This window comes from Pristiophorus japonicus, chromosome 11, assembly GCF_044704955.1.
Source record: "Pristiophorus japonicus isolate sPriJap1 chromosome 11, sPriJap1.hap1, whole genome shotgun sequence".
Taxonomy (NCBI): Eukaryota; Metazoa; Chordata; class Chondrichthyes; family Pristiophoridae; genus Pristiophorus; species Pristiophorus japonicus.
The window spans coordinates 110,099,126-110,126,683 of NC_091987.1; the positions used below are offsets into that span (position 1 = coordinate 110,099,126).

The 27,558-nt window shown below is 44.7% G+C and overlaps 1 protein-coding gene and 1 pseudogene across 1 annotated transcript in view; one reads left to right on the forward strand and one right to left on the reverse strand.

Annotated features, from left to right (window-relative positions):
• cnksr2a (connector enhancer of kinase suppressor of Ras 2a) overlaps positions 1–27,558 on the reverse strand; it is a 799,210-nt gene that overhangs the window by 661,708 nt on the left and 109,944 nt on the right. The gene's annotated exons all lie outside the window — the stretch shown is intronic.
• On the forward strand, positions 21,917–22,155 carry LOC139276563 (U2 spliceosomal RNA; annotated as a pseudogene).

Here is a 27,558-nt window from a genome sequence, read left to right on the forward strand (position 1 = left end):
AAATCGAAAGGTGACGTCACAGCCAAGGGGGTAAGTGATTGGCTGGTGATTGGTAAGTAGCTTTTCTTTTTTCTTTTCTTGATCAGTAAGTATCATTTAGATTTGTTGTTGCCAAATTAAGTTTATCTAAGGGTTAAGTCATAGCAGGACAGCTCGGACACGTGTTATGCTCCTCCTGTACTATGTGGAAGTCAGGGACACTTCCAGTGTCCCCGATGACGACATGTGCGGGAAGTGTATCCGCCTCCAGCTCCTGACGGACCGCACTGCGACCCTGGAGCTGCGGCTGGATTCACTCTGGAGCATCCACGATGGTGAGAATAACATGAATAGCATGTTTAGCGAGTTGGTCTTACCACAGGTAAAGGGTACACAGCCAGATAAGTAAATGGGTGACCAACAGGAAGAGCTGTGCAAGGAAGGTAGTGCAGTGGTCCCCTGCGGTCATCCCCCTGCAAAACAGATACACCGCTTTGAGTACTGTTGAGGGGGTGACTCATCAGGGGGGAGTAGCAGCAGCCAAGTTCATGGCACTGTGGGTGGCTCTGCTGCTCAGGAGGGCAGGAAAGAGAGTGGTAGAGCTATAGTGGTAGGGGATTCGATTGTAAGGGGAATAGATGGGCGTTTCTGCGGCATCAACCGAGACTCCAGGATGGTATGTTGCCTCCCTGGTGCAAGGGTCAAGGATGTCTCGGAGCGGGTGCAGGGCATTCTGAAAAGGGAGGGTGAACAGCCAGTTGTTGTGGTGCATACAGGTAAAAAACGGGATGAAGTCCCACAAGACGAATTTAGGGAGCTAGGAGCTAAATTAAAAAGTAGGACCTCAAAAGTAGTAATCACAGGATTGCTACCAATGCCACATGCTAGTCAGAGTAGGAATCGCAGGAGAGCTCAGATGAATATGTGGCTTGAGGAGTGGTGCAAAAGGGAGGGATTCAAATTCCTGGGACATTGCAACCGGTTCTGGGGGAGGTGGGACCAGTACAAACTGAATGGTCTGCACCTGGGCTGAACCGGAACTAATGTCCGAGGGGGAGTGTTTGCAAGTGCTGTTCGGGAGGAGCTAAACTAACATGGCAGGGGGATGGGAACCTATGCAGGGACACAGAGGGAAGTAGAATGGAGGCAAAAGCAAAAGATAGAAAGGAAAATCGTAAAAGTGGCAGGCAGAGAAACCCAAGGCAAAAAACAAAAAAGGTCCACATTACAGCAAAATTCTAAAGGGGCAAAGTGTGTTAAAAAGACAAGCTTGAAGGCTCTGTGCCTCAATGCGAGGAGTATTCGGAATAAGGTGGACGAAGTAACTGCGCAGATAGCAGTTAACGGATATGAAGTAATTGGCATCACGGAGACATGGCTCCAGGGTGACCAAGGCTGGGAACTCAACATCCAGGGGTATTCAACATTCAGGAAGGATAAACAGAAAGGAAAAGGAGGTGGGGTGGCGATGCTGGTTAAAGAGGAAATTAATGCAATAGTAAGGAGGGACATTAGCCCGGATGATGTGAAATTGGTATGGGTGGAGCTGCGGAATACCAAAGGGCAGAAAACGCTAGTGGGAGTTGCGTACAGACCACCAAACAGTAGTAGTGAGGTTGGGGACAGCATCAAAGAAGAAATAAGGGATGTGTGCAATAAAGGTACAGCAGTGATCATGGGTGACTTTTGTCTACATAGTGATTGGGCTAACCAAACTGATAGCAATGCGGTGGAGGAGGATTTTCTGGAGTGTATTAGGGATGGGATTTCTAGACCAATATGTCGAGGAACCAACGAGAGAGCTGGCCATCCTAGACTGGGTGTTGTGTAATGAGAGAGGATTACTTAGCAATCTTGTTGTGCGAGGCCCCTTGGGGAAGAGTGACCATAATATGGTACAATTCTTTATTAAGATGGAGAGTGACACAGTTAATTCGGAAACTAGGGTCCTGAACTTAAGGAAAGGTAACTTCGATGGTATGAGGCGTGAATTGGCTAAAATAGACTAGCAAAGGATACTTAAAGGGTTGACAGTGGTTAAGCAATAGCAAACATTTAAAGATCACATGAATGAACTTCAGCAATTATACATCCCTGTCTGGAGTAAAAATAAAACGGGGAAGGTTGCTCAACCGTGGCTAACAAGGGAAATTAAGGATAGTGTTAAAACCAAGGAAGAGGCATATAAATTGGCTAGAAAAAGCAACAAACCTGAGGACTGGGAGGAATTTAGAATTCAACAGATGAGGACGAAGGTTTTAATTAGGAGGGGGAAAATAGTGTACGAGAGGAAGCTTGCAGGGGACATAAAAACTGACTGCAAAAGCTTCTTTAAATATGTGAAGAGAAAAAGATTAGTGTAGACAAACGTAGGTCCCTTGCAGTCGGATTCAGGTGAATTTATAATGGGGAACAAAGAAATGGCAGACCAATTGAACAAATACTTCGGTTCTGTCTTCAGGAAGGAAGACACAAATAACCTTCCAAATGTACTTGGGGACAGTGGGTCTCGTGAGAAGGAGGAACTGAAGGTTATCCTTATTCGGCGGGAAATTGTGTTAGGGAAATTGATGGGATTGAAGGCCGATAAATCCCTGGAGCCCGATAGTCTGCATCCCAGAGTACTTAAGGAAGTGGCCCTAGAAATAGTGGATGCATTGGTGATCATTTTCCAACAGTTGATCGACTCTGGATCAGTTCCTATGGACTGGAGGATAGCTAATGTAATACCACTTTTTAAAAAAGGAGAGAGAAAACGGGTAATTATAGACCGGTTAACCTGACATCAGTAATGGGGAAAATGTTGGAATCAATCATTAAGGATGAAATAGCAGCACATTTGGAGAGCAGTGACAGGATCGGTCCAAGTCAGCATGGAATTATGAAAGGGAAATCATGCTTGACGAATCTTCTGGAATTTTTTGAGGATGTAACTGGCAGAGTGGACAAGGGAGAACCAGTGGATGTGGTGTATTTGGACTTTAAAAAAGGCTTTTGACAAGGTCCCACACAAGAGATTGGTGTGCAAAATCAAAGCGCGTGGTATTGGGGGAAATGTACTGATGTGGATAGAGACTGGTTGGCAGACAGGAAGCAGAGAGTTGGGATAAACGGTTCCTTTTCAGAATGGCAGGCAGTGACTCGTGGAGTGCCACAGGGCTCAGTGCTGGGACCCCAGCTCTTTACATTACACATCAACGATTTAGATAAAGGAATTGAGTGTAATGTCTCTAAGTTTGCAGATAATAAGAACATAAGAATTAGGAACAGGAGTAGGCCATCTAGCCCTTCGAGCCTGCTCCGCCATTCAACAAGATCATGGCTGATCTGGCCGTGGACTCAGCTCCACTTACCCACCTGCTCCCCGCAAACCTTAATTCCCTTATTGGTTAAAAATCTATCTATCTGTGATTTGAATACATTAAATGAGCTAGCCTCAGCTGCTTCCTTGGGCAGAGAATTCCACAGATTCACAACCCTCTGGGAGAAATATTTCCTTCTCAATTCGGTTTTAAATTGGCTCCCCCGTATTTTGAGGCTGTGCCCCTTGTGTTCTAGTCTCCCCGACCAGTGGAAACAACCTCTCTGCCTCTATCTTGTCGATCCCTTTCATTATTTTAAATGTTTCTATAAGATCACCCCTCATCCTTCTGAACTCCAATGAGTAAAGACCCAGTCTACTCAATCTATCATCATAAGGTAACCCCCTCATCTCCGGAATCTGCCTAGTGAATCGTCTCTGTACCCCTCCAAAGCTAGTATATCCTTCCTTAAGAAAGGTGACCAAAACTGCACACAGTACTCCAGGTGCGGCCTCACCAATACCCTATACAGTTGCAGCAGGACATCCCTGCTTTTGTACTCCATCCCTCTCGCAATGAAGGCCAACATTCCATTCGCCTTCCTGATTACCTGCTGCACCGGCAAACTAACTTTTTGGGATTCATGCACACGGACCCTCAGGTCCCTCTGCAACGCAGCATGTTGTAATTTCCCCCCATTCAAATAATATTCCCTTTTACTGTTTTTTCCCCCCCCCCAAGGTGGATGACCTCACATTTTCCGCCATTGTATTCCATCTGCCAAACCTTAGCCCATTCGCTTAACCTATCTAAATCTCTTTGCAGCCTCTCTGTGTCCTCTACACAACCCGCTTTCCCACTAATCTTTGTGTCATCTGCAAATTTTGTTACACTACACTCTGTCCCCTCTTCCAGGTCATCTATGTATATTGGAAACAGTTGTGGTCCCAGCACCGATTCCTGTGGCACACCACTAACCACCGATTTCCAACCTGAACAGGACCCATTTATCCCGACTCTCTGCTTTCTGTTAGCTAGCCAATTCTCTATCCATGCTAATACATTTCCTCTGACTCCGCGTACCTTTATCTTCTGCAGTAACCTTTTGTGTGGCACCTTATCGAATGCCTTTTGGAAATCTAAATACACCACATCCATCGGTACGCCTCTATCCAACCATGCTCGTTATATCCTCAAAGAATTCCAGTAAATTAGTTAAACATGATTTCCCCTTCATGAATCCATGTTGCGTCTGCTTGATTGCACTATTCCTATCTCGATGTCCCGCTATTTCTTCCTTAATGATAGCTTCAAGCATTTTCCCACTAACCGGCCTATAGTTACCTGCCTTTTGTCTGCCCCTTTTTTTTTTTAAACAGAGGCGTTACATTAGCTGCTTTCCAATCCGCTGGTACCTCTCCAGAGTCCAGAGAATTTTGGTAGATTTTAACAAATGCATCTGCTATAACTTCCTCCATCTCTTTTAATACCCTGGGATGCATTTCATCAGGACTAGGGGACTTGTCTACCTTGAGTCCCATTAGCCTGTCCAGCACTACCCCCCTAGTGATAGTGATTATCTCAAGGTCCTCCCTTCCCACATTCCCGTGACCAGCAATTTTTGGCATGGTTTTTGTGTCTTCCACTGTGAAGACCGAAGCAAAATAATTGTTTAAAGTCTCAGCCATTTCCACATTTCCCATTATTAAATCCCCCATCTCATCTTCTAAGGGACCAACATTTACTTTGGTCACTCTTTTCCATTTTATATATCGGTAAAAGCTTTTACTATCTGTTTTTATGTTTTGCGCAAGTTTACTTTCGTAATCTATCTTTCCTTTCTTTATTGCTTTCTTAGTCATTCTTTGCTGTCGTTTAAAATTCTCCCAATCTTCAAGTCTCCCACTAACCTTGGCCACCTTATACGCATTGGTTTTTAATTTGATACTCTCCTTTATTTCCTTGGTTATCCACGGCTGGTTATCCCTTCTCTTACCGCCCTTCTTTTTCACTGGAATATATTTTTGTTGAGCACTATGAAAGAGCTCCTTAAAAGTCCTCCACTGTTCCTCAATTGTGCCACCGTTTAGTCTGTGTTTCCAGTCTACTTTAGCCAACTCTGCCCTCATCCCACTGTAGTCCCCTTTGTTTAAGCATAGTACGCACGTTTGAGACACTACATCCTCACCCTCAATCTGACACTAAACTGGGTGGTGGTGTGAGCTGTGAGGGGGACGCTATGAGGCTGCAGGATGATTGGACAGGTTAGGTGAGTGGGCAAATGCATGGCAGATGCAGTATAATGTGGATAAATGTGAGGTTATCCACTTTGATGGCAAAAACACGAAGGCAGAATATTATCTGAATGGCGGCAGATTCGGAAAAGGGGAGGTGCCTGGGTGTCATGGTTCATCAGTCATTGAAAGTTGGCATGCAGGTACAGCAGGCGGTGAAAAGGCAAATGGTATGTTGGCCTTCATAGCTAGGGGATTTGAGTATAGGAGCAGGGAGGTCTTACTGCAGTTGTACAGGGCCTTAGTGAGGCCTCACCTGGAAAATTTTGTTCAGTTTTGGTCTCCTAATCTGAGGAAGGATGTTCTTGCTATCGAAGGAGTGCAGCAAAGGTTCACCAGACTGATTCCCGGGATGGCTGGGCTGTCATATGAGGAGAGACTGGATCAACTGGGCCTTTATTCACTGGAGTTTCGAAGGATGAGAGGGTATTTCATAGAAACGTATAAGATTCTGACAGGACTGAACAGGTTAGATGCGGGAAGAATGTTCTCGATGTTGGGGGAAGTCCAGAACCAGGGGACATAGTCTTAGGATAAGGGGTCGGCCATTTAGGACTGACATGAGGAGAATCTTCTTCACTCAAGAGAGTTGTTAACCTGTGGAATTCCCTGCCGCAGTGTTATTGATGCCAGTTCATTGGATATATTCGAGAGGGAGTTAGATATTGCCCTTATGGCTCAGAGGATCAAGAGGTATAGAGAGAAAGCAGGAAAGGGGTACTGAGGGAATGATCAGCCATGATCTTATTGAATGGCGGTGCAGGCTCGAAGGGCCGAATGGCCTCCTCCTGCACCTATTTTCTATGTTTCGATCTCCCAAATTCTAATGCAGTTTTAATGCATAGTTTGCTTGTTTACATTAAATCTATCTACCAATCATTCTGAAATAACAGTTTAACAGCTCATCATTTTCTGCAAATGTCTGAAACTCAAAAGACTTTAAAGTCCTGTGCAGTAGCTATTGTGGAAGCATTTGTTATGTAATAAAGAACTACAACATTTCGGTTTCTGGTTAGAATTGTTAATGGTAGGGACTTATTGCTGTAAACAGAGGCCATAATCTTTAGGTTCATAAATAAGAGAGAGATAAGTGGATTCAGTGACCCTGGACATGCCGTGACTACAACCTGCAGAAGCACTGTTCGGGAAATAAAATCTACAGTTGAAGCTATTCATTCTTCCCCAGCATGCTCAATGCCTCACATCACAGCTGCACAAACATAGTCAGTCACTGCACTGCCAGCAACCTGACAAACTGCTCTACAAGCAGCCTCTTGGTCTTGGACTTGAGTGCGGTGGCCAGACAGTAGGCATCCTTTGCACACAAAATCACAATCTTAAAAGAAAAAACTAAAAAAATCCACGTTAGAAAAATGTGGCACCCTGCCAATCATTCAGTGAAACAATGAAAACCATATCCATTTGAAATACCTGTAGCAGCTTTGGTATAGAAGGACAGTAACTGTTGCCGTACAGCAAGTGCATCACTGGTCCAAACTATTCACCGATGAAATTCAAATTCACTAAGATAACAGCACGCCAAATTGAATGAGAAATAGCTCACCGTCACCATCGCAACCAACTCGCAAAGTTGCTTGTGAATCACAGTAAGAACGCATCACGCATCGAGCAGTGAGGTCATGTCTGGTGTACAACCTCAATACACAGGTTCAAAATGGCTCAAATACATTCACTTGTCAGTCAAACTGTAAATGAATCAGTCAAAATGTCAAAATCTGATAAAATCTTGCATTTCTCTTCAGAGAAATTTCTTTGTGTGCATGTGAGATCTGTCACTAAAACCTAGAATGTTCCTTTCCTGTGTCCAACCAAAATCACTGCAGTGGGAATTGCATTACTGAATCCTTAGATTGATATGGAATATAATTTATATTAGGGGACTGTTCTATGTTAATCCAAAGCCAATTACAGAAATATTTTACCACATTTAACACCTTTCACTACAGAATTTTTGCCTTGATGAATGTGTGCAATTGAGGTGCAATGCCTACAAAATTATACAGAGAAACTCAATGCAAAAAATTCCACTGAAATATGTATTCTCAGAGGCACAAGATGGAAAATCTGTTAAATGAGCTGTTTGGACATGATCTGCAACATTGCCCCTCCCACCTGGTCCTAAAGGTTTCTGTCTCCACTAAAGCATGCTGAAATTACTTTGTGTTATTCGAACATTGCTGAAATGGAAACATATGTCGTTATTCACATACTGGTGTAACTTCCAACAAACTACGACTACTACTTGGCAAAATACACCTAAAATATCACAAGCATTTTATCAACTATGACCACAGACAATAAAAGGACAGAAAACAAGGAACTACAGGCCAGTTAGCCTGACATCAGTCGATGGGAAAATGCTTGAATTCATTATTAAGGCATTGGTAACAGGGCACTTAGAAAATCATAAAATGATAAGGCAGAGTCGATGTGGTTTTATGAAAGGAAAATCGTATTTGACAAATTTATTAGAGTTTTTTGAGGATGTAACTAGAAGGGTAAAGAGGAACCAGATGTAGAATATTTGGATTTCCAAAAGGCATTCAATAATGTACCACATAAAAGGTTGTTATGCAAGATAAGGGCTCATGGGGTTGGGGGTAATGTATTAGCATGGAGAGAGGGTTGGTTAACGGACAGGAAACAGAGTGTAGAGATAAATGGATCATTTTCAGGCTGGCAGGCTGTAACTAGTGGGATGCCACAAGGATTAGTGCTTGGGCCTCAGCTATTTACAATTTGTATTAATGACTTAGAAGAAAGGACCCAGTGTAATGTAACCAAGTTTGCTGACGATACAAAGCTAGGTGGGAAAGTAAGCTGTGAGGAGAACACAAAGCGTTTGCAAAGGGATAGAGATAGACTAAGTGAGTGGGCAATAAGGTGGCAGATGGAGTATAACGTGGGAAATGTGATGTTATTTACTTTGGTAAGAAGAATAGGAATACTGAATATTTTTTAAATGGTATGAAACTATTAAGGGTGCAAAATTGCCCCTTTTTATAGCCCTATTTGTGCCTCCGGGGGGTGCTAACGGGGTGGAGGAAACTACCGCCTCCCGGGAGTTTGCGGAAGCTCACACGGTTAGCGCCCTGAGCCGTCGCGCGACTAGCGATGACGCCATTGTCATGCTGGCGACCCCTCACCACACCAATCCCGTAACGCCTCTGAGAGGAAATTGCCCCGCGGGCCGCGAGGCTGGTGCGAGTGGATGTCAACACCAACTTCCTGGGTCACGAAGCTGACAGACATCCGCTCTCGGGGTGCTCCTGAAAGGGGAGGGCAGCAGCACCCTGGGCCGCCATCGTGCACTCCGTTTTGGGTGCCGGGCTGCTGGTCCGGTCGCATGCTACCCTGGTTGTCGAGTGAAGACCATCAGAGATGTTGCAGAGTGCGCAGTGGCCCTCTCCTTTATGCGAAGGGGAGGGGCGTTGAAGCACATCAGGGCTACGTCGAGCATCTGCGTAGCGCTTCCCTCAGTGCCTCGGTAACCGCCGCCAAAGGAAGTGGACAGCACAACACTGAGTTCCGCTTCCTTCGAGGGATGGTAATCCCAATTCAGCGGCGGGGGTGGGACTTCTGCACCGGGCGCAGAAACTTCCCGGCCCCAGCTAGTTACCGCCCCCAATCGGGGCGCAGGGCAATTTTACCCCCAGAGAGTTATCATGCAGGAACAGCAAGCAATTAGGAAGGCAAGTGGTATGTTGGCCTTTATAGTAAGCGGAGGGGGTGCCGAAATTCACCTCCGCTCGAAACGGTGCAGACCTACCGTTTTCAAAGTCTTCTTCCCGCCGCAATGGATGAGGCGGCCTATCCGGAGAAATTCAGCTCCTCAAACTTTTTTTTCCAAGCGGGGCGGAAGTGGCTTCATAATGGGTGCGGAGAGGAGTGGGCGACACTAGCGGTTCGGAAATGGGAGCAGGACGTAGTCTCCGCCACTGTCACTCAACAGTGCCGTGCCGATGACATCATCACGCTAGCGCGTCACAACGTTTCTCCCCTTCAGTTAAAGGGGAGAGCTGCTGCGAGCTCTGCATCTTTTTTTTTTAGTTAGGCCCACTGGGCCACCAGGGAGGGTTTCAGCCAGGCTAGCGGCCTGGCATTCAGGAGGGGATGTCAGGCTGCCTGTTGGTGGCCCAGCTGAACCCAACCTGGCAGTCAGCCGACAAAAAAAAATGACATCGCTGTCAACGCCACCTCCCCTTTAAGGGTGGCTGCAACCAACACAAAAAGCTGTCGGGGGCACCGAGCACCGGCTGGGAGATTTTGCAGGTGAATTTCCCTCCCGGGGCGGCTCCGTTGTGGTGCGTGCTCTGATGACGTCTTTAAGACGCATCTGCAGGAGTGGAGCAGATCGTCACACCACAGCAAAAATCCCAGGTGTGAATTTAGCGAGCGTCGGCCAGGCAGCCATTCAGCACCGCCCTGTGGCCGCCATTTTCAGGCAGCCCAGAGGCCTTATTGGAAAGCTGAATTTTGGCCCCAGGAAGTCTTAGTACAATTGCACTGCACTTTGGTGAGACTACACCTGGAATATTATGCACAATTTATTTCTCCTTATTTAAGAAGAATATATTTGCCTTGGAGGTGGTGCAATGAAGGCTTACTAGACTGATCCCTGGGATGAGGGGGCTGTCCTTCGAGGAAAGATTGAGTAAATTGGGCCAAAAGTCTCTGGAGTTTAGAAGAATGAGAGCAGATCTCATTAAAGCATATAAGATTCTGAGGGGGACTGACAAGATAGATGCTGAGAGATTGTTTCCCCTGGCTGGAGAGTCCAGATCTAGGCGGCATAGTCTCAAGATAAGGGGTTGGCCTTTTAAGACTGAGATGAGAAGCAATTTCTTCACTCAGATAGTTGTAAATCTTTGGAATTAGCTGCCCTAAAGGGCTGCCGAGACTCTATTGTTGAATATATTCAAGGCTCAGGATAGACAGATTTTTGGACTGAAGGGGAAATGAAGGGATATAGGGAAAGGGTGGGAAAGTGGTGTTGAGGTCAAAGATCAGCCATGAGTTTATTAAATGACGGAACAGGCTCGAGGGGCCATAAGAACATAAGAAATAGCAGGAGTAGCCATACAACCCCCTCAAGCCTGCTCCGCCATTCAATACGATCATGACTGATCCGATCATGGACTCAGCTCCACTTCCCTGCCTGCTCTCCATAACCCCTTATTCCCTTATTGTTTAAGAAATTGTCTATTTCTGTCTTAAATTTATTCAATGTCCCAGCTTCCACAGCTCTCTGAGGCAGCAAATTCCACAGATCCACAACCCTCAGAGAAGATATTTTTCCTCATCTCAGTTTTAAATGGGCGGCCCCTTATTCTATGATTATGCCCTCTAGTTCTAGTCTCCCCTTTCAGTGGAAACATCCTCCCTGCATCTACCTTGTCAAGCCCCCTCATAATCTTTTACGTTTCGATAAGATCACCTCTCATTCTTCTGAATTCCAATGAGTAGAGGCCCAACCTACTCAACATTTCCTCATAAGTCATCTCTGGAATCAACCTTGTGAACCTTCTCTGAATTGCCTCCAAAGCAAGTATATCCTTTCGTAAATATGGAAACCAAAACTGCACGCAGTATTCCAGGTGTGGCATCACCAATACCCTGTATAACTGTAGCTTTTATACTCCATTCCCTTTGCAATAAAGGCCAAGATTCTATTGGCCTTCCTGATCACTTTCTGTAAATGCATACCAACCTTTTGTGTTTTGTGCACAAGTACCCCCAGGTCCCGCTGTACTGCAGCACTTTGCAATCTTTCTCCATTTAAATAATAATTGTTTTTTTTCTGCCAAAGTGCATGACCTCACACTTTCCAACATTATACTCCATCTGCCAAATTTTTGCCCACTCATTTAGCCTGTCTATGTCCTTTTGCAGATTTTTTGTGTTCTCACATATTGCTTTTCCTCCCATCTTTGTATTGTTGGCAAACTTGGCTACGTCACACTCGACCCCTTCCTTCGTTAATATAGATTGTAAATAGATTGTAAATAGTTGGGGTCCCAGCACTGATCCCTGCGGCACCCCACTGGTTACTGATTGTCAACTCAAGAATGAACCATTTATCCCTACTCTCTGTTTTCTGTTCATTAGCCAATCCTCTATCCATGCTAATTACCCCCAACCCCATGAACTTTTATCTTGTGCAGTAACCTTTTATGTGGAACCTTGTCAAATGCCTTCTGGAAGTCCAAATACACCACATCCACTGGTTCCCCTTTATCCATGCTGTTCGTTACATCCTCAAAAAATTCTAGCAAATTTGTTAAATATGACTTCCCCTTCATAAATCCATGTTTACTCCACCTGACCGAATTATGCTTTTCCAAATGTCCTGCTACTGCTTCTTTAATAATGGACTCCAACATCTTCCCAACCACAGATGTTAGGCTATAGTTTCCTGCTTTCCGTCTGCCTCCTTTTTTAAATAGGGGCGTCACATTTGCAGTTTTCCAATCTGCTCCTCCAAATAAGAATTCGGAGCAGGAGTATGGCCTACTCCTGCTCCTAATTCTTATGTTCTTATTCTTACTTTGAGCAAGTTTCACGTTTTACATACACATCTGTTGATCTACTGCGATGCTGCACACAGTCTGGATCATATGAGGTAGTCAGATCAAAGAAGGTAAGTGAGCAGGGCAATATCTGGAGCGAGTTAGGGGAGGGTTTAAGTTGAAGGGGAGGAGAGGCAGATGAGAGGCAGATGGGAGGGAGAGAGAGGGGAAGAGAAAGAAGGGCGGGGCGGGAGAGAGAAAGGAGGAACGAGAGAGAGCAGGGTGAGAGAAGTGAGAGAGGGAGAAGGGAGAGAGAGAGAGAAACGAAGGAGAGAGAGAGAGAGAGAGAGAGAGAGAGGAAGAGAGAAAGGGAAGGGAGAGAGGGGGAAACGGGAGGGAGAAAGGGAATCAGAGAGAAGGAGAGAGTAGGTGAGTGAACAGAGGAGGAAAGTAGGGAGGGGTGGGAGAGAGCGCGAGAGACAAGACAAATAATCCTATCAGTGTCTAAAATTAAACATTCTTTAGCATTAAAGATGCTGAAAATATTTTATAGATACACAGATTTATATGAAGCAATTTAAATTGTATTTAGCTGAAATTAAATGCAAAACAGTCATTTTACCTGTACTAATGTAACATGTCCTTTTTTATCTTTTAACTCCACCCATATTGACTGACTGTACCCCTTCCTTGTCAAAATCAACCTTCCCTGCAGCATATATTTCCACCTTTGCCAATATTGATACACCATGTGTGATGTTTTTGCTACAGAATCATAATTTGTATAACTTTTCATGCTTTACAGCCCTTTTTACGTTAGGAGAATTACACAATGATGGGTTTTATAATTATTATACTGTAAAAATTAATGTAACAACATTTGAAGATTTATATTTTAAATGCATGATTGAAATTCAACCATCTGTAACCTACAGTGCACTATGCTGAAAAGTAACAGTCATGACACGAGAATTACCTGCAATACAAACCATGACATAAAACAAAGAGGGAGAAATTCCTCAGTGCCCTGTTTGGGGACGGTTAACAACTCGGGGCAGGCATTCCTGCACCCCAGCCGAGAAATTGCGATTACCACCCCTCACAGAAAGTAGTGCGCAATCTCGCGCGCTCCACTTCCTTTTGGGGCACGTAGCGCTGACACGGTTCAAGGCCCCTCCCCTTCGGTTAAAGGGGAGGGCCACTGTGCACTCTGCCGGGCTTCTGATGGCCTCTACTGGGCCACCAGGGTGGCGTGGTGCCGAGGCCGCAGCCCGGCATCCAAAACAAAGTGCCAGGCTGCACTAGGGCGACCCGGACCACACAAGGGAAGTTGTTGCGCCGACCGGTGAGTGGGCAAAATCAGCAAGATGGTGGCACGGAGCGCTCACCACCTCCCCTTTAATCTCCGCCCCATAAGCGGAGTTCAGCCCGGTTTGCAACCCGCAAGGCTTGCGCTGACACCGCTCGCAGAGCTTCGCGGGCCCTAGGCAATTTCCGTCGTGGCACGCACGCTGAAGGGGTTGCTGCGCTCGGCGGTGACGTCGTTGTCAGTCATGTGACGGCCCAGGGCACTGTGTTACTATGCCAGCGCCTCTGTTAACTCCCGTGCAATTTTTGGGGAGCCGGTAGCGCCCCCTGCCCCCCCCCCCCCGGGCGAAAACTGTTTTGTGCCCCGTTAGTACTGCCCCGGAGGCGCTAACTGGCATCGCAAAACAGGGCAATTTTGACCCCAAAATCTCCAACAGTGATATTTAGCCTGTAAACAATTTCTCTTATTATCCATACACATGTATTTAATAGAATTGGCAACAATCATCCAGCCAAAATAACTTTGTTAATGTTTCTGGGAAATGGTAAATAAGCAATGTAACTTACATAACTAAAGGTATGGTGTATTATAGTTAAAAATTCCACCTGTAGAATCTATCTTAAGTCACAAGAATAGAAAGAAGTGTGTTACAATGAGCTTTATTTGATATGAACTATAAGGGTGATGCTCAAATGAACAAGCCATTCAAATCCAGTGAGCATTAGGGACTTGAATACACACCCAATCATTTTGCGCACCCTACAAATGCCACAGTTTTACATTTCCAAGCTGTTCCATTCGACTTTTACTTTTGATATATTCTAATCGCATTTTTCTTTAAGGCTGGTAATTTACTTTAGGGAGAAGTTTGTTTAATAAAAGAAAACCAAGACTGATATTAAGAAGAGTTTAGTACACAAAAGGGATGATTGTTTCACTTAGGAATAATGGTGTGCAGAGAAAGAGCAGTACTGAATAATCCATGTTGTGGTTTAAGCTTTTTCCCAACACATAACATGTATGCAGAACAAAAATGCGGCTTCTATAAACAGACCAAGTCTCCTATGAGCTAAAACCTACATCTGTTATGCTTGTTGCGAGTGGGACAGGACAAACAATTATTTCTTAATTGTGGTTTAAAGCACAAAAAGACTATGTGGGATAGAAACATAGAAACATAGAAAATAGGTGCAGGAGTAGGCCATTCGGCCCTTCTAGCCTGCACTGCCATTCAATGAGTTCATGGCTGAACATTCAACTTCAGTACCCCATTCCTGCTTTCTCGCCATACCCCTTGATCCCCCTAGTAGTAAGGACCTCATCTAACTTCTTTTTGAATATATTTAGTGAATTGGTCTCAACAACTTGCTGTGGTAGAGAATTCCACAGGTTCACCACTCTCTGGGTGAAGAAGTTCCTCCGCATCTCGGTCCTAAATGGCTTACCCCTTATCCTTAGACTGTGACCTCTGGTTCTGGACTTCCCCAACATTGGGAACATTCTTCCTGCATCTAACCTGTCTAACCCTGTCAGAATTTTAAATGTTTCTATGAGGTCCCCTCTCATTCTTCTGAACTCCAGTGAATACAAGCCCAGTTGATCCAGTCTTTCTTGATAGGTCAGTCCCGCCATCCCGGGAATCAGTCTGGTGAACCTTCGCTGCACTCCCTCAATAGCAAGAATGTCCTTCCTCAGGTTAGGAGACCAAAACTGTACACAATACTCCAGGTGTGGCCTCACCAATGCCCTGTACAACTGTAGCAACACCTCCCTGCCCCTGTACTCAAATCCCCTTGCTATGAAGGCCAACATGCCATTTGCTTTCTTAACCGCCTGCTGCACCTGCATGCCAACCTTCAATGACTGATGTACCACGACACCCAGGTCTCTTTGCACCTTCCCTTTTCCTAATCTGTCACCATTCAGATAATAGTCTGTCTCTCTGTTTTTACCACCAAAGTGGATAACCTCACATTTATCCACATTATACTTCATCTGCCATGCATTTGCCCACTCACCTAACCTATCCAAGTCGCTCTGCAGCCTCACAGCATCCTCCTCGCAGCTCACACTGCCACCCAACTTAGTGTCATCCGCAAAATTTTGTCCATCATATTCTGTTAATTCCAAAAGGTGATAAATACCACATTGTCACACCACATTGTTCAGGCTAAAATTAATAGTCAGATTTATTTACAATAATTACACACATGAAGAAGCAGCAACAAATTAGTACTATACTTGACTTAAACAATATGCAAGTGTTTCAAAATAAGAGGCAATACAAAATTTTGGTTATTGTTTTCAATAGCTTTAAACAGAGTCTCTGATGGATGTTATGTAGGTGGTGACTTGCACGGAGGCTGTCTTAACCATACCATACTGTATAGGCAATGCATAGCAAGGAATTATCAAACATGGGATTGATTGCAACTATATGGGTGACATAACAGCAGCCACCCTCCTCTTGGCTATAGCCCATTTGTTGTTGACACCTGCTGGCCACTGAAACCATGTTATCCAGTTCTCTTAGGTCTGTCAATGTTTTTAAACTGTACAACATGAACCTCAATTAGAACAAAGCACCAATGATGGTTCAACTATTTGAAATATAATGAATTCATCTGTCGGCTCGGCAACTTTGACATTTGCCAGTAATTGAAAGCACATCTGTGACTGGCGGACAGTAGCTGGATTAAATGCCCATGTCTCTCAGGGGGCCAACAATTTGATCAGCATTGAGAGGCAAGCTCCTGCATCCTTGCTCACTTACAGATCAAATAACTGCATCTTCCAAACTGGGTTTCAAGCCTTCATTTAGTCACGTTTCGAGCTGAGTTTTAATTGTTTCAAAATTACACATAAGAAAATTCAGATTTGTTCTTCCTATGACTCAGAATAAAAATTCTGCTATCATTACAACCGAATCAAGGCGTTCACTTGATCGGAGATTAAATGATTCAGTAGTATGGCTATCTGAAGCTCAACTTGGACTGCCATCTTATACTGATTATAATGGGCTAATTGCCTGAAATTGCCAGGTAAAGCTTGAGATTCAAACAAAAACCTTGAGATTCCAAACTGGTGACATCAAAATTATGCTGCCAGCTACAAATTGTAGTCTGGGCTTTGTACATGCATGTTTGCACATTGTAAGCACAAGTGCTTTATCAAAACAGCTGAACTTTTTAAGCCTGGATTGATACCATGGATTTATACCCTGAGAGGGCCTCGCACCCCAAAGTTAAAGTGTCACTTTTGCCTTTTCTGCAAGTGGAAAGTGGCAGTATAATTTCACTCAAACAATAAAATTAAATAGTGAAATTACCCCATCACATAACTTTTTGTTTTTGTGATACTTTTTCAGTTTCTATGGTTCCTGAATAAGAAAATCAAAATAAATTCTGATCCAGTCTACAGTATCATCAGAGAGCAAGATATAGAAAAACGGTAATATATTCTAAACAATTAACATACTAAGTTCAGTTTGCTGTTCTAATGTGCAAGGTTTAACAGGAAGGACGCTGCGACTTACTTCAACAACCCTTGGTTAAGAAGGGTGGAAAAGGAAGGTGACTAATGCTTGTATTCCTGATCATGATGCAGTGATGCTGCTGGTTTGCATGCCTGGGTAGGATCAGGCTCAATTGCTATTGTCCCAACAGATGAGCAGTCTGCCAACACACTCTGACTAGATTCACACCTAAAGAATAACCATTTGGTTGAAGTAGCTGAGAGTGACAGGTGTCCATGGAGAGAACTATGGCCTAGAAATTTGATGAAGCCAAAAAGTGGACGGTGCCACTGTGGGCCAAGGATAACGGCCGCCCACAAAAAAAAGTGCAGTAGCACCAGTATTTTGGTGCTGCCTGCTGATTTAAATTGATCGGAGCGCAAAACCTACTGTGTGATGCGTTGTTTTGGGTGGTAGTCTCAGCAGGAGGCACAATGTAGTGTGGACGTAATGTCCCTGAAGCGAGGCAGCGTTGTCTTAAAGCTAGCCTGTCATTTTAGAAAGCAGTGTAAAGCACTTAAAGGGGAACAGCTTTCTAAAATGAAAAAATATAAATAATTTTAAAGTAGGCTGTCTTTAGCCCTTAGAGCTCAACTGCCTTCTGAAAAAATATAAGCAGTTAAAAATAATTCTGCAATGGCAATCTCCAGGTCTTACTGCTACATCAATGCTTCATTTTATAATTTAATTGTCTTCTGAGAGGCAAGAAAAGACATATCATGTAACAGACACCTGGAGAGAAATACAGCAATAATTTAATTCAAGATGGTTTAGATGACATCAGGCAACAACAATAAAGCTTAAATAATAATATAAAAACAAAATACGGTGGATGCTGGAATCTGAAATAAAAACAGAAAATGCTGGAAATCTCAGCAGGTCAGGCAGCATCTGTGGAGAGAAACAGAGTTAAAGCTTATGCAGGTTATACAATCACCACAAGTTCCATGATTGAACTATAACCCAATAGCCTTCTCATATACGTGTCATTCTTTTGGAACAAAATCTACAATTTTTAATCTGGAGGCAACATTTTACAAAACAAAAACTTTATCAAGAGTTTATTGCCAGAGGTCGTAAAAGTCACTGGGAAATTGTAGACATAGTTGATTGCAGTCAATAAAATACATTTCAGCCAAAAAGAAGAAACTTGAAGCACAGCCTGAAGCAACCTAAGAGTAGCTAAAAAGGATTAGTGTTAAATGTTTTACTGATAATGTGCCAATTTTTGCAGGCAAGGTTAAGATAACTGATTGTGTGTGAGAAGGGGTGATACGACCAAATAGTTAAATAGTCCAAGAGAATAGAAATGGAAATCTTATCTCTGCTGCAATCCAGATGAAAGGTCAGTGAAAGCAGCATAGAAAACAGGTATGTGGGATGAGAACTCCAACTGAGAATAGCACTGCCTTCATTGAGTCATCGATCCTTCTATATGCACAGCTTCCTCTGCATACAATACTCTGCTCATTCACTCAAAGTAGCAGCCACAGCAAAGATCAAAATAGCTGTCAAATTGCATCTCCTTATTGGCAGCTACTGTAACTTCAAAAATGATAATTGGCACCTTTGTAAAAATTACTTTGTGTGGAAAATATTTAATGGTTTATGTCTGTGCCTTGAATAAAATTGTAACCACATTGTGGCTATAGTTTCCTCCAATAGTGTTTTAACACTGTCAAAAGCATTACTCTGTGAAAACTGGTAGCAATTGTATCTACATTCCACTAACAATTAAGTCATTCTTTTTGAGGCCAAACCTGACTAAACCTCATCTTTTTGCAGGATTAAAATACATGTCTGGGTTTGCTGAAACATTTAGTTTGTACTGTCTGAGTCTTTTAAGCCCCATAAAGCAGAATCTGAAGTTTTACCTCAGATGTCTGTGGAGCAAGAATGAATAGCTTGATGCCTTGAGCAAACATGGATGAGTATGAGTCTATGTTCTATGGCACATCAAGTGGCTAAAGTCTATAACCAAAACATAGTCATAACACTGGCTCTTTTAGCTGTGTAGCAAGCAACAAGGTGGATACTTTCACAGTTACTAATTCACAGGAAGCTATGGAATAAAAAAAGCAAGAGGTACAGCAATAAAGAAAAAGAAAAACTTGGATTTATATGGCGCCTTTCATGACTTCAGGACATCCCAAAGTGATTTACAGCCAATGAAGTACTTCTAAAGTGTAGTCACTGTTGCAACGTAGGAAACGCAGCAGCCAATTTGCACACAGCAAGCTCCCACAAACAGCAATGTGATAATGGCCGGATAATCTGTTTTTTTTTTTGTGATGTTGATTGTGGGATAAATACTGGCTGGGACACCGGGGTAACTGCCCTGTTCTTCTTCGAAATAGTGCCATGGGATCTTTTACATCCACCTGAGAGGGCAGACAGGGCCTCGGCTTAACGTCTCATCCGAAAGGCGGCACCTCCGACAGTGCAGTGCTCCCTCAGCACTGCACTGGTGTGTCAGCCTCGATTTTTGTGCTCAATTCCCTGGAACGGGACTTGAAACCACAACCTTCTGACTCAGGTGAGAGTGCTACCCACTGTGTCACAACTGACACAAATGTCATATAAACACCTTTTATGAAAATATATGTAATCAGTTGAGTTTTGATTGGCACAAAACAAATTAGTGAGAAATGTTGGCTTTATTTCATCAAGTCTAATCAGTTTACTGAATCAAGAAATTCTTGACTGATATTCTTTGACGGTGCTGTATTTGATCGACTTAAAATGATCAGCATTGGTACATTAGTACATTTTTATATATGCATGCGCAGTTGATATCCAAATTAGCATATACACACACACACACCCTGACTGACTGGTATTGATTCACTGGAGCTGGTATGGATAATGCTGATATGTGAGGCATAGGACCTCTGTCCAATCATTGGCATGTCAATGTCCAAGGCTGACGTTGGCCTGAATACAAATGGCCTTGGTTCCTATCTCTGCTAAAAGCAATTGGACCGTTTGGAAATATTTCACTGAGTACAGTATTCCGCTTTCCAATTTGCTGTTTGTGCAAATCCCAAAGGTGATGTCGAACCAATCTGGTGACTATGTTTGTTAGAAAGAAAGAAAGAGCTTGCATTTATATAGCGAGCAGCTAACCCACACCCATGAAAGGGTTTGGCACTTTAAATATTTAATGGGGTCAGAAGCCTCGGATTTAACCTGCTATGCAGGTTTTACTGTGGCCGGCCAGGGTTCCCGGGCCTCAGGAAACCCAGCAGCTACAGCGAGGCAAGGGCAACCTCGGGGAACATTCCTTGTGGGCCGGGAGTAGCAAGAATACTTCTTCCTGGCCCCCAAAGCTTCCCCACCATCAGCATCCCCCGGGATCGGAAACCCCCGGGCTTTGAGCTTGCACCTACCTGTAGTTCCATCCCCTTTTCCAGCATTCCCTGCCTGACTAGAAACCAGCCTGTCAATGATGTTATGAAGAAACCCAGGTTTCCCACACTCTACTGCCCCATCCCTGTTCCCGGCGGGTCACCAACTTAATAGTCCAACCTGTGTCTCCTTAAACCATCAGATTGAAGAATCAGTAATGAACAGTGCAGAATGTGAACCAGATAGTCTAAGTTAGAATAATGAATTCAATGTCAAATCAGCTACAGAATGCGAAATAATGAGAGGAAAAGACAGATTGGATTAAGAGAGGAAATGGAGACATAAAGAAAAAGTTTAAAAAAAACTCCAACAACAGTTAAAATGTGATGGAATGAGACTCCATACTTGTATAAGCCCATTCCCTGGCCTGCTCCGATGGTGCTCGCAGGCTGGGGGCCGCACAGACTGCTGGGCTAGGCTGCCGCGCTGCTCCTTCCGCTCACCGGCCTGCTCCGACGGCAGAAGGAGCAGCGTGGCAGCATACCACTCCAGGGAGCAGCACGTGCTGGAGCAGGAGAGCAACGGCAGTGAAAAGGGACATTACCAAGATCCAGGTCGGTGATTGGAGCGTGGGCAGGTACATCAGGAGCGGCGAGAGACTGTAGAGGGACATGATCGGGGCCCAGAACAGGCGAGGGCCCAGGGGCAGCATGGGCCGGCCCACACTGCGATATGTGTGCGCACTAGGTCCGTGCAGCAGAACAGGTCTCCAGTCGTCTTGGTTAATCCTTGCTACTGGACCAAGACCTAGCTCTGTCAAGCCCGTGTGGTGGCTGGTGTGCAACGGTCACCACACGTTAAAAAAAAATCTAAGCACAGGCATCTTCCACCCTTCAAGATTTAGTTTGGACCTGGAATTTTCAGTCCATCATTGAAACACCTGTGAACTTTTTGACATGGAAGCTGTTGTGTATCTGTAAAGCATGCACTCCCATGTTCCGCCACCAGGGAGCTCATCCCCTGAAGTCCCAAGGAGGGATCCCAGCATCCCTTGGGAGCACTGTATATAAGCCGGCCCCTAAGGCCTGTTCCTCACGCTGGAGTGTCTTATTAAAGATTGAGGTCACTGTTAACCTGCCTGTGTGCAGCCTCATCTATGTTAGGAACACAATAGAAGCAAGGTCATCCTTGATTCGAGGGACTGCCTATGATGATGATAAGCTTATTTTCAGTGGCAGAGAAGTTGGTAATGGTAATTAGACTGAAATGGACAAGCCCGATCTTTCCGTGGAGCGTATAGTTTGTATCTACCATGCAAGTATACGGCGTTCAATACATTTGAATGGGGAGCCAGACAGCGAGATGCCGCTTATGCAGTTTATGAAGGAGCAGCGGATCTCGGGCAACAACCTCTTGTTTAACTGTGCTTCTGCACTCGCCTGAAATTGTTGTCTGATTTGCGCATAAGTAACGATGAACGTCATTAGCCTCACCATTATTTTTATGGTAAATTCTAGCCCATTATTACTAAAAGAATGGTTGTCTCAAGGGAAGAATAGTGCAGAAAACTGGAAACATAACTTCCTGCAGCTGCTAAATTTTCTGCCACCATCAACTTTACTCAGCTGTATGCGAACAAAAACGCTTCTCGGCCTTTTGGCTAAGATCATGCGTAACTGACCTGACAGGGGAGTAGCCACCATGACCTCCGGGTGGTTCTCCCTGGATCAGGAAGGTAGATGCTTGCTTTTTTGGAAACAGGAGGTGGGTGGGGTGGCTTGACCCATCCACCTCCACGGAGGTGTGTGGGGGACCTGACCCATCCACCTCCATGGCACGAACCTGGTATTGCAGTACTTCCAGGAACGGTGCAGTGGCTCTAGGCCTTTTGGCTAAGAGCATTGGCGCAGAGTGATCCTTGGCGTGTGCAAGGTGACCTCTGGCGTTTGTGATTTGACAAAGAATTGGAACGATTGGCTACGAATTTCAAAAAAAAAAAAAGAGGGTAAAATCTAACGAGTAGCTTTGCACCTGATCGACAATCATGTAAAGAGAATTCTTACCTTAATGGCCACATAGTTCCTTCACAATACAGTCTCACAACACAGCACTTAGGGAGCAGCTGTCATTCCAGATGAGACAAAAATATGTTTTCACATGTTGTCAAGTGGACAGATGATTAAAGTGCACAGATGGTTCTGCTGTTTATCTAATTTGTCAGTGCATTTCTAACCAATCTAGAGGACTATTAAATAAAGTTATTAAATAAAGCTGACTGGAGCAGCGGCGGCAGTGATGAGGCAGTGGCTGAATCGAGCAGGAAGACCTGAGGGCACAGACTGGAACACCGGCAACAGCGAGCAGGTAGAGTACCTCCAGCAAAAACAACAACAAAAGCAACAAATGCAAGCGAAAGAGGCGTTACAACCAGGGAAGGAGCGGATTTGTGGGTAGCTGGTGTTTCTAGTTAATAATCTATTAACTAAAGGCATGGCATGGCAGCTCAGTCCTACGGAATGCACGTCATGTGCCATGTTGGAACACCAGGACGCTTCCCGTGTCCTGGACAACCATGTGTGCAGGAAGTGTCGTCAACTGGAAGAACTCAAGCTCCGGGTTTTGGAGCTTGAGCAGCAGCTGGAATCACTGTGGTGCATCAGTGAGGCTGAGAGCTTCGTGGATACCATGTTTCAGGAGGTGGTCACCCCACAGCTTCACAGTGTACAGGCAGAGAGGGAATGGGTGACTGCCAGACAGGAAAGGAGGATGAGGCAGGTAGTGCAAGAATCCCCCGAGTGCATCTCGCTGTCCAACCAGTATTCGGTACTGAATGGTTCCTCTGGGGAGTTCAGCCAGAACCAAGTCCGCTGCACCACGGGTGGCTCAGCTATACAGGGGAGGAGGAAGAAGAGTGAGAAAGCAATAGTGATTCGATAGTTAGGGGAGCAGACAGGCCGCAGATGTGACTCCAGGATGGTATGTGCCTCCCTGGTGCCAGGGTCAAGGATGTCATTGAGTGACTGCAGAATATTCTGAGGGGGGAGGGTGAACAGCCAGAGGTTGTGGTCCCTACTGGTACCACGACATAGGTAGAAAGGGGAGGAGGACCTGCAGGCAGATTTTAGGGAGCGAGGAAAAAGATTAAAAATCAGGGCCTCAAAGATAGTAATCTCTGGATTACTCCCGGTGCTACGCGTGAGCGAGTATAGAAATAAGAGAATAGCGCTGATGAATGCGTGGCTGGAGAGATGATGCAGGAGGGAGGGCTTCAGATTCCTGGGGCATTGGGACTGGGGGAGGTGGGACCTGTACAGGCCAGACGGGTTACACCTCAACAGGGCCGGAACCAATATCCTCGTGGGGAGATTTGCTAGTGCTGTTGGGGAGGATTTAAACTAATTTGTCAGGGGGAAGGGCACCAGGATGTAACAATAGAAAGGAGAAACAAGGTGCACAAAGGATTGGGAGAGACAGGCACTAAAGTAAGAAATAGTAAGGTATTAGGTGGGGTTAGACTAAGAGAACACAGGATGGTCTAAGATAGGTTTAGAGTGTATGTATGTGAACACGCGAAGCATAGTAAAAAAAGATTGGTGAGCTGCAGGCGCAAATAGCCACATGGGAATATGATGTTATGGAACTAATGGAGACCTGGCTCAAAAAAGGGCAGGATTGAATATTAAATATTCCTGGTTATAAGACGTTCAAGAAAGCTAGGGAAGGAAAGATAGGAGATGGTGTGGCAGTATTGGTTAAGGAGAATGTTACAGTGCTGGAGAGGGTGAATGTCCTGGAGGAGTCAAGGACAGAATCTATTTGGCCTGAGTTAAGAAACAATAGAGGTACCATTACACTACTAGTTGTATTCTATAGACCACCAAATAGTGGGAAAGATATAGAGGAGCAAATTTGCAGAGAAATTACAGAGAGGTGTAAGAACTATATAATATGCCCTTACTATACAGTCTAAATGCACACGAGGCCCATACTTAAGAGAAGGTCACTTTGTGACCAGTAACCTTTATTAGCTAGCACTGAAGTGATGAAGGTGGGTGGAGCTTCCCCTTTTATACCTGAAAGTCCAGGTTAGGAGTGTCTCCCACAAGTTCACCACTTAGTGGTCAATGTTCTCATGGTGTACAACTTAGGTCAGTTTATACATGGGTTACAATGACAGTTGAATACATGACACTATAGAGTAGCAATAATGGGGGAATTCAATTATCGTAATATAGACTGGGATAATAATAGTGTAAAGGGCAGAGACGGGGAAGAATTTCTGAAGTGTGTTCAGCAGAACTTTCTTTATCAGTATATTTCCGGCCTGATGAGGGAGGAGGCATTGCTGGATTTGGTTTTGGGAAATGGGTAGTCAAGTGGAGCAAGTGTCAGTCGGTGAACATTTAGGGAACAGTGATCATAGTACCATAAAGTTTAGATTAGCTATGGAAAAAGGCAGGGTTGAAATCTAGAGTAAAAATGTTTAACTGGAGGGGGGAGCAATTTCAGTGGGATAAGTACAAATCTGGCCCGGGTAAATAGGAGTCAAAGATTGGCAGGCAAAACTGTGATGGAACAATGGGCTGCCTTTAAAGAGGAAATAGTCCAGGTACAGTTGGGGTACATTCCCACTGGTGGGAAAGGCTGGGCAACTAGAAGTCAGGGCTTCCTGGATAACGAATGAGATAATTAAGAGAATATGATGAAGCAGAAAAAGAGTACATATGACAGATATCCGATTCCAAATACATCTGAGAATCAGGCTATGTATAGAAAGAGGAGACGTGAAAAAGAAAATAAGAGGGGCAAAGAGAGGGTATGAGAATAGAATGGCAGCCAACATAAAGATAATTCAAAAGTCTTTTATAGGCACATAAATAGTAAAAGGGTAGTAAGAGAAAGGATGGGGTCAATTAGGGACAAAAAAAGAGACCTATGCACAGAGGCAGAGGGTATGGCTGAGATACTAAATGAGTACTTTGCATCCGTCTTCACCAAGGAAGAGGATCCTGCCATCGACATAGTGAAGGAGGAGGTAGTGGAGATACTTGACAGGATATAAATTTATAACGAGGAGGTATTTGAAAGGCTGGCTGTACTTAAAATAGATAGGACTGGATTTTACGCCTCCTGCCGCCCCTGTTAGCGCCCGGGAGGGGTGGCAATGGCTGGGATAAGCATTTCCGGTCGGGCGGCCAGCTTCCCGCCGGGCCTTTCGGTGCCGGTTTCAGCGGGGCGTGGAGCATTACCACCCAGAAGACGCGAGCCGGTGTGCAACACCCCAGGTTGAGACACTGGCTTGATTTTTGGCTACCGCCCGATCCGTAGTGCTCCACTGAGCGCCATGCTGGGACCAGCTGTGAAAGCTGATGGTCTGAGCTGTAGCAGCTGCAGTGAGGTCAGTAATGTCAACCCCAGGTAAGTGTGATTGTTATTATTTTTTTTTGCAATTCATGTTGTGGTGGCGTGAGTTATTTATTGAGAATGCTTTTGGTGCTTTTTTTCTTTTTTTTCTCCCCAGGTTTCTCTTAGGTCGCTCCGAGGCCGGCTGTTTAGCTCAGGATTTTCGTTTGCTCAGCCGGCCTAGCGCCCTAAGAGAGCTGTGCATTGCCTCCCTTAGTGCTCTGCCCCACACTCAGGGCCCAGCTGCTGAGTTTTGCTGACTAAGGCGCAAACTGTTCCCGGGTGCAAACTTTACCACCCCACCGCCATTACTGCACCAAAATGAGCAGAATTGAAAATCCAGCCCCATAAATCCTAAGATGTTAAGGTAATTGAGGGAAGAAATTGTGGAGGTACTGGTCATAATATTCCAATCCTTCTGAGATACGGGGGTGATGCCAGAGGACTGGAGGACTGAAAATGTTACAGCATTGTTCAAAAAGGTGTGTAAAAATAAATCCAGCAACTACTGGCCAGTCAGTTTAACCTCGGCAGTGGGGAAGCTTTTAGAAACAGTAATCAGGGACAAAATTAAGAGTCACTTGGATAGGTGTGGATTAATTAAGGAAAGTCAGCACAGATTTGTTAAAGGCAAATCGTGTTTAACCAACTGAGAGTTTTTTGATGAGGTAACAGAGAGGGTTGATGAGGGCAATGCGGTTGACGTATTGTACATGAATTTCCAAAAGGCATGCGACAAAGTGTCACATTATAGGCATGCCAGCAAAGTTGAAGCCCATGGAATAAAAGGGACAGTGGCAGCATGGAAAGGGAATTGGCTAAGTGACAGGAAACAGAGAGAAGTGGTGAAAGATTGTTTTTCAGACAGGAGGAAGTTGGTGTTCTCCAGGGGTCGGTTCTAGGACCACTGCTTTTCTTGATATAGATTAATAACTTGGACGTGGTACACAATTTCAAAATTTGCAGATGACACAAAACTCAGAAGTATAGCGAACAGTGAGGAGAAGAGGGATAGACCTCAGGAAAACATAGACAGGTTGGTGAAGGGGGCAGACACGTGGCAGATGAAATTTAACACAGAAAAGTGTGAAGTGATACATTTTGGTAGAAAGAATGAGGAGAGGACATATAAACTAAATGGTACAATCCTGAAGGGGGTGCAGGAACAGAGAGATCTGGGGGTATGTGTGCACAAATCATTGAAGGTGGCAGGGCAGGCTGAGAAAGTAGTTAAGGCGGCTTACAGAATCCTGGGCTTCATAAATAGAGGTATAGAATACTAAAGTGTGGAAATTATGATGAATCTGTATGAAACACTGGTTCGGCCCCAACTGGAATACGGTGTCCAATTCTGGGCACCACTCTTTAGGAAGGATGTGAAGGCCTTAGAGAAGGTGCAGAAAAGATTTACGATGTTCACAGAATCACAGACGTTTACAGCATGGAAGGATGCCATTACGGCCCATCGTGTCCGTGCCGGCCAACAAGAGGCTATCCAACCTAATCCCACTTTCCAGCTCTAGGTCCGTAACCCTGCAGGTTACAGCACTTCAAGTGCACATCCAAGTACTTTTTAAATGTGTTGAGGGTTTCTGCCTCTACCACCCTTTCAGGCAGTGAGTTCCAGACCCCCACAACCCACTGGGCGAAGAAATTTCCCCTCAAATCCCCTCTAAACCTTCGACCAATTACTTTAAATTTATGCCCCCTGGTTGCTGACCCCTCTGCTAAGGGAAATAGGTCCTTCTTACCCACTATATCTAGGCCCCTCATAATTTTATACACCTCACGCCCTTCAGCCTCCTCTGTTGCAAGGAAAACAAATCCAGCCTATCCAATCAATCCTCATAGCTAAGATTCTCCACTCCTGGCAACATCT